The sequence below is a fragment of the Monodon monoceros genome, unplaced genomic scaffold (assembly GCF_005190385.1).
Source record: "Monodon monoceros isolate NGI ecotype Baffin Bay Population unplaced genomic scaffold, NGI_Narwhal_1 Super_Scaffold_11, whole genome shotgun sequence".
Classification (NCBI taxonomy): domain Eukaryota; kingdom Metazoa; phylum Chordata; class Mammalia; order Artiodactyla; family Monodontidae; genus Monodon; species Monodon monoceros.
In genome coordinates, this window is record NW_021703767.1 from 85,351,544 (window position 1) to 85,359,892 (window position 8,349).

At 35.6% G+C, this 8,349-nt stretch overlaps 1 non-coding gene across 1 annotated transcript; it reads right to left on the reverse strand.

Moving 5' to 3' along the window:
- Positions 1-7,784: 7,784 nt before the first annotated feature.
- Positions 7,785-7,857, reverse strand: TRNAK-UUU. The gene has a single exon. It is a non-coding gene; the product is annotated as a tRNA-Lys (tRNA).
- Positions 7,858-8,349: the final 492 nt, after the last annotated feature.

The window sequence follows — 8,349 nt, forward strand, 5'->3', positions numbered from 1 at the left end:
AGACCTTTAAAAAAAAAGATAATGGAACTGTATTTTCTGATGAAGAACATATTTCCTAAATGAAAAAAAAAGACTTATCCACAATTGCTACTTGGAGAAATAAAAAAATTGTAGCATGTACAGAAAAACTCTGAGACTGTCTATTTGTTATAGTTGCCACAGTATTATTATTAAAGAGAAAAATTAATTACTAGAGTGTACACAGTGCAAATGGGCCCACTGACTTGTGCCATGATTGTCTTGTCCCCACACACCAGTGGGACAGGTTCCTGGGAGGGTGTGCCATAAATACATGCCCACGACAGGCTTGGCCTGGTGTCTGCATTGTGGAGAGGGTTTCCAAAAACGGTACTTTATCACTTTTCCTTTCATTCACAGGTTTGAGACAGAATCCTGCTGCCTTTTGGCATCCTCTCCACAATACCAGCAGTATGTAAGAGTGATATGGCCCACAAAAGAGTGACCACAATTGCAGTGTTCATAAGCAACCAAAGAATTTCATCTTGGGGTACACAACCGCTTGGGAATCACTAAGAATATCCTTTCATGTTCTGCATCTTCCTCACTTCCATCTCCACCATTCCCATCCCATCAAATTCCCTCTTTACTCTGTATCAACTCTTTCCTTCTTTCTCACAGACTCTATAGCAAGCATTTCTGTTTGGCTTTGGTTTTGAAATACTGTTAAGGCCAAAAGGTTGAAATGACCAAACACCTTGGCTTTGCTTTCTCATTCAACATAATTTTAAAACTCCATTTTAATCTTAAAGATCTCAAAGATACAGTGGTTGTTATATGGTTTTTCCTAGCCACGCAATTCATTTTGCATACTTCCATGGGGCCAGGTTGTTGGATTATGCATTCCTTGCACAAATCACCGTGTACATTTCCCTGTGTGCTGTACTTCTCAGGCAATGGATCCATCTATAGCTACAATATATGAGGATGATTTCATCAAAGTTTGGATCATCTGCATTGCTTATATTCCTAGCACAATACTCACAAGTGGTATTCTGTGCCATATTTTCACCTGATTCAAAAATTTTATCATAAGTAGAATTAAACTGTTCATAATGGAGCCAGGACAAATACCTTGCAGATACTGAAGGATTTAATAATATGTGTGATGCATATATTATATCTATGATCTTTGATTTTAAAGCAATTGGAAATTGACTTTGGCATCACCAGTTCTTTACCAACCAGTGCTTAAGATAGTGAGACCTATATTCTGCATTCTCATCTATGTATTAGCTTTGCTTAAAAAAAAGGTCTAATGTGAAGTCTCACATTTAGCTATTTTCCACAATGACTCAGTACTGTTTCTGCCATACTGGAAAAGACCATTCCTGTCCATCTTCTGTATGTGAATGAAATTGCCTTGAATCTCAAACCTCATCTTGTTAATGTGACCCATTCTCCTAATGTATTAAAACAGTGTTCAATTCTAGTTTTGTCAAGCTTAACAAACATGTTATTCTAGTAGAAAGGTCACTTATACAATGTTAAATCATTAGGACAAATCTTGGAAATATATTTAATGTGCAAGACTGGAAATACACTAATGTTAATCTGCTTTTTCAGTCAACATCCCAATCAGCTGTGCCTTCTTAAGATTTTATTAGTTTTTATATCACCAAGTTATATAAGAAAGAAAAATTGTCAAAATATATTGTGTCCTTCGCTTTTTTACTTTAGTGTCAAATTAAGACTGTTATAGAGGTCAATTAGATTAACCTGATAAGTCAGATGATACTTGTTATTGATATTTTAATAACGTTTGTAGCAATATTCTAAATGCTAGTAAATTGATGTCTTGGTGGAAACTACGTGCTTCGCAGATTGTTTGCAAAATAATTTCAGGCAATTTAATTTTCTGTCATACTACTGTCACATGACATATGGGCACTTTTAAATAATATTTAATTATTCATTTAATGATTACAGACCTAATTTGAAAACCTTAGATAAAATATGCAATAAAAATGAAGAGAAAAGAGTGGTTTCCTGGGCACTTAATAACATAAACTGCTCATGATAAGCAAAAATTAAAAATGACAATTCCAACCCTTTGAAATGTTATCTAATGTGTTATGTGTTAGAGAGGCTCTAGTCTATTTTAAAAATCATCAATACTTGAATTATAAATAAAAAATTTAGAAATAATTTCATTTACTTTCAAATATCAAATAATCTGAAGGAAAAAACTACAGAGATTTATTTTTTATGAAATAGGTATTTGTAGTTACTTTATCATCCACTTTTTTCAGTCAAAAGTGAATTAAACTATTACAGGACACCTTGTTAAGTAATTATATAGCAACATTGCTGTGCAATTAAATAGCCATCAGTCCCAGCTGAGAAATTTCAGGTAATTATTCAAAGATAATTTAATAGGAGAATTACTGCATTCAAGCAAGCATTAGCTAGTAATCTACCTCAATTAAAGCATCCAATTAATTTCAGAACCTTGATAACAGTTGCCTTTGGCAAAACTATCCTTTCCCCTCATTTGATCTTACATACACAATATTCCTTAAACAGTGTATAAAGTTAATTTACTTCTTCTAAAAGAATAGTCTGTTAATTCTCCTAAGAAATTAAACAAATGCAAGTATTAAAAATATTTCTTTTTCTTCTCTCTCTCTCATTTCTACCTTCTACCTAATCTCTTATGCAGAAACTGAACGAGGTAGATTCAGATTCTGGAGCATCAACTTCCTTAGTTTTCAGAGCAGAAAACTTCCTAGCAATCAAAACTCCCAAAAAGGGCTTTTGTTTTCAGATTGACCAGCTCATTAAACAAACTATCCTTGGGAAATGTGCCCTGTGAATTTGGTGGTGATGATGGTGGTGGAGGAAACACATAGGAGAAATACATTTTGGTTGTTTGAGAGGCTGCTAATCTTGCTGACACTTCAAGCTTTCAAACTGTTCCTTAACAGCCTTCCTGGGTTGGGCTCGTTCAAATTCTACCGGTTTCTTGAATAACTCATTCAGCCTTTTTGAGCCTCGGGTATGGAACTGCCTGGTCCAGTGCAGGACATTACTAAAAGGCCATGCTCAACCCAGTTGTGAGTGTCCTCCTCGCCGGGTGTCTCACACTATTGGTCTTCCAGAAAGGAGAGCACATGGCCAGTATCTTGAGCTTACTTCCCTCAAGGCTGAATAAAAAGTAGTATAAGGTTGGTATAATGGGGAAAGTACATAAATTTGTTGGTGTGTTTTGTCAGATAATTAGAAATGCCAAAACAGATAAATGGTTTGCCTCTGGCCATCACTTTCAAAGCTCCGGGAGCTCTCATAACAGCTATGGAAAATGGATAAGAAAAGGCCATGAGGATGTCCACAGACGACTCAGGAATTATTACAGGCTCATCTCCCCACATCCTCATTCAGCAGCAACATTTGTCTTTGTCCCTTTAACTTCATCCTTCGGCTGCCTTTCTACCTTGAATTCCATTTGGAAAAATCCCCCAGCATGGGCTGTTTATTCTGCCTCTGACCTACCATTCTCTTAGGACCCTGCTATTAGTATTTCCCTGGGTGGGATAATATTGCATCTGCAGGTGATAAGTCCCCATCTAGCTCAGGCTCCTGGGACCTCACTCAACCCAACCCCCATCTGTCAGAGGAGGGGGACAGAATGGTTGCTAGAGGTTGTTGGGCTGGAAACATGTTGCCCAGGCCTGAATTAGGGTGAGGTGAGCAAGGCCGAGTCATGCAAATGATGGGTCAAATCTTACCTGTTTCTTTGGTATTGCTGCTGAACCAGCATCTAGTTTTTGGGTTTAACATTGTTTTTCTGATACGGTTTAAGGTTTTGGAAATTCATGAGAGAAAAAATATTTTGGTCATCTACTTAATCTTAATTAACTTCAAACCCATTAAAGGCATTCCTAAATTTGTGGCTTCCCCAGTGAGGGCTGAGAGTTGAGTTCAGCAGCTTTTGGTGTTGGCCACGTAACAGGGAAGAGGACATACCCAGGGCATCTGGTATCATATCTGGCACATATTAGGTTCAAAGCATATCTATTACATGAATGAGTCCCTCTGATTTTCTCCCCAGTACCAGGCTTTACCCACTATGTGTCTTGGATGGTCTAATCAGTATACAGTTATACTGTTAACAAAGTTGTGTGAACCACTGGACCAATGCACTATTTCTTGTTACACTGAGATTAACCAACAGGAAAGACTAGTCTTCTTAAGGAAAACAAGCAAGCAAACAAAAGTACCAGTTTGAATGTTCTATATCTCAGTCCATTTGGACCAGAAACAATTTTTAAATTAAAAAAAAAAAATAAAGGAGAAAATTAAATGAACTTCCTAAGAGAAATAAGTGATGATCCTTCTCATAAAGGAGTTTATTAGCATAAACTAATAAATATAGCAAATGTATTGATGAGGTCCAAGTTACAACTTGTAAGATTTTTCCACTTTGTTATTCAGGCATCATCAGTAACTGGCAATATTTACTATCTAGAGTTGTGAGCCTACTGACACCCAGACTCAAATTATACATCTATCAAACCCCTAATCATGAGTGTATTCTCAGTACCTATAATCCAAATGATTAAAGTAGGTAATGATTTCTCCAAAATAACCACAAGATGCCCATAGGATTTAATTCACTCTATCTCAGTACCCCTTGCTATTCTAATTATTACTGCTTTTGGAGTTAAGTTACCTGTAATTTTCTTTTAGAATTACAAATGGTATACTTTGCTTTCTTATCATGTCATAGAACTCTGTTATTAACCACATTTTGGAAAAAACCTACAGAAGATTTAATAAGAAATTTTAAAGCCCCAGTGGATTTTCCACTGCTGCAAACTCCCTGCATCCCTTAAATAAAGCAGGCCATAATTGATTAATAAAAAGCTAAGTAATTTTGGTATTAATATGATCCCCTGGGAGACCCCCATAATCACAACTAGCAGACCAGTCACAGTATTGCTCAATTACATATCCAGGTAAATAATCTGCAAATAAACAAACTCTGTAAGGGGGTTTTCAGCATTTCTAATTTGTTAATCCATGATAAATGCCTCTCAGAGATCAGACAAAGCCCAGGCCCTTTCATATTTTGAAACTCCTGGTTTGTTAAAATGCTTTAAAGCAGAGTAACCAAGGGTGTTTTCTATGTAAAATATAGCATGTAAAATGCTATATTTATAGCACTAATGCCTAACACATTAGTGCTATAAACACACACAAAGTGCAATGTTATATGATTGTCAATATAAAAATTATATTTATAAAACTGTCAATTTGCAGTGCACTCCAGGTGGCATGACTGGTACCAGGGCAATATCGTTTCCTTCTCTCTGACCTGTCTGGATATCTCTGTGATGAAACATATTAGCCTACAGGAGGCCTTTGGTGAGCATAGGGCCTGGGGACCCACTGTCCTCCCTCATCCCCATTGGGCTGCAGTACATCTAGCCACTGCTGATGCAAAAATAAAAGACCCTGTCTCTGCCCTGCTTAAGTTGCTTTTGTTAAAAAAATTCCAAGAAAGGATGCATTATTGTCACCTAGAGGAACCCAACTCAGTGCTTAAATCATTCATCCTCTTCCAAAGTGTTCTTTTCTAAACCACATTTTTCTTCTCTCCTCAACCTGACCTCATTGAAGATTAGTGATTCTGCCTTGTTGAATTTTAAAAGTGTATTGTCATTATCCCTGATCCCAGTTTTTTGTTTTTGTTTTTTGTAAGTAACTAATTCTTCTAAATTTCTTCTATGAGTCTTGGGCTATTTTATCCTCTGAAACAGTGAAATTATCACATTCAGTAAAGAGAAATAAATGTGATTTGCACATTATTTTAACCTAAGGAATACATGTGATTGATTTAATCACAAACATAGTGCAAAGTTCTCCTGTAAAGAAATATCACCATTTGCCTATCTCTTTATTAGATTATTGTAGAAGATACAAAAGAGAAGAAATAGTCCTTCCTATGGTATCTTTTTTTTTAAAAAATTGAAGTATAATTGACATAAAACATTAGTTTCATGTATACAACATAATGTTTCCATATTTGTATATACTGTGAAATGATCACAGGTAAGTTACCCTCTGAAACCATACAAAGTTATAAAATATGCAATATAATATTATTGACGGTCACCATACTGTACATTACATCCCTATGACATTATTATTTTATGAATGAAAGATTGTACCTCTTGACCTCTGTTACCAATTTTCCCCAGCCCCACCTCCAACTGTCCTACCTTCTGGCAACCACTATGCTGTTTTCTGTATCGAGGAGTTTTATTTTGTTTTCTTCATTTGTTTTGTTTTTCATTTTCCACATATAAGTAAAATCACACACTATATGCCTTACTCTGCCTGATTTATTTATATTTATACTCACTTAGCATAACACACTCAAGGTCCACCCATGTTGCCGCAAATTGCAAGATCTCATTCTTTATTATGGCTGAGTGGTATTCCATTGTATGTATATATATGCCACATCTTCTTTATCCAATCATCCATAGATGGGACACAGGTTGTTTTCATATCTTGGCTATTGTGAATAATGCTGCAATGAACTTAGGGGTGAAAAAATCTTTTCGAATACCCAGAATTGAAATTGCTGGATCATATAGTATAGTTCAATTTTTAGTTTTTGAGGAAACTTCAGACTGTTTTACTAGAGCCAAACCAATTTACATTCTCACCAACAGTGCACAATGGTCCTCTTTTTTCCACATTCTCAGCAACACATTATTTATTGTCTTTTTGATAATAGCCATTCTAACAGGTGTCAGGTGATATCTCATTGTGATTTTGATTGACATTTCTTTGATGATTAGTAATGTTGAGCATCTTTTCATGTGCCTGTTGGGCCATTTGTATGTCTTCTTTGGAAAAATGTCTACAAATCCTCTGCCCATTTTTTAATTGGGTTGTTTGCTTTTTGTTACTGAGTTGTGTGAGTTCTTTGTATATTTTTAGATATTAACCCCTCATTGGATATATGATTTGCAAATATCCTCTCTTCCATTCAGTAGGTTGCCTTTTCATTTTGTTGACACTTTCCTTCACTCTACAGAAGCTTCTTAGTTTAAGGTAGTCCCATTTGTTTATTTTACTGCCTGTTGCCCTTGCCTATGGAGTTAGATCCAAGGAATCATCACAAAGACTGAAGTCAAGGAGTTCAAGGCCGATGTTTTCTTATAGGAATTTTATGGTTTCAGGCCTTAGATTCAAGTCTTTAATCCATTTGAGTTAATTAATTTTTGTGCTTAGTGTAAGACAGTAGTCTATTTCATCCTTTTGCATGTGGCTATACTATTTACCAACATCACTTATTGAAGAGACTGTCCTTTTCCCATTGTATATTCTTGCCTCCTCTGTTGTAAATAATTGAGCATATGTGTGTGGCTATATTTCTAGGCTCTCTGTTCTGTTCCATTGATCTATGTTTCTTTTTTTAATGCCACTACCATACTGTTTTGATTACTACAACTTTGTAATATAGTTTGAAATCATGGAGCATGATGTCTCCAACTTTTTCTTCTTTTTCAAGATTTCTTTGGCTATTCAGGATTTTTGTGATTTCACACAAATGTTAGAATTGTTTGTTCTATGTCTGTGAAAAATGCCATTGGAAGTATGGACATTTTAACAATATCAATTTTTCTAATCCATGAGCATGGAACGTTTTTCAGTTTATTTGTGTCTTCTTCAATTGTTTTTCCAACTTTTTCCCTGTGATAATTATTTTGTGTGTGTGTGGCTACACTGTGTGGCTTGTGCGATCTTAGTTCCCTGACCAGGGATTGAACTGGGGGCCACGGCAGCAAAAGTGCCAAGTCCTAACCACTGGACCACCAGGGAACACCCCTGTGATAATTTTTAAACCGAAGTATGGTTGACTTACAATATTATATTAGTTTCAAGTGTTAAAACATAATAATTTAATATTTTTACAGATTATATTCCATATAAAATTATAAAATATTGACTATATTCCCTGTGCTGAACATTACATCCTTGTAACTTATTTATTTTATACCTAGTATTTTATACCTCTTAATCTCTTTCATCTATTTTGCCTCTCACCCCAGCCTTCTCTTCCCTGCTAGCCATACTCAGCCATAAAAAAGAATGAAATTTTGGCTGAGTAATATTCTACTCTATATACATGCCACATCTTCTTTATCTATTCATCTGTTGATGAACACTTAGGTTGCTTCCATATCTTGGCCACTGTAAATAATGTTCCTATGAACACTAGGGTGCATATACCTTTTCAAAATAGTGTTTCCATTTTCTACAGATAAATATACAGGAGTGGAATTGCTGGAGAGTATGGTAGGTCTATTTTTA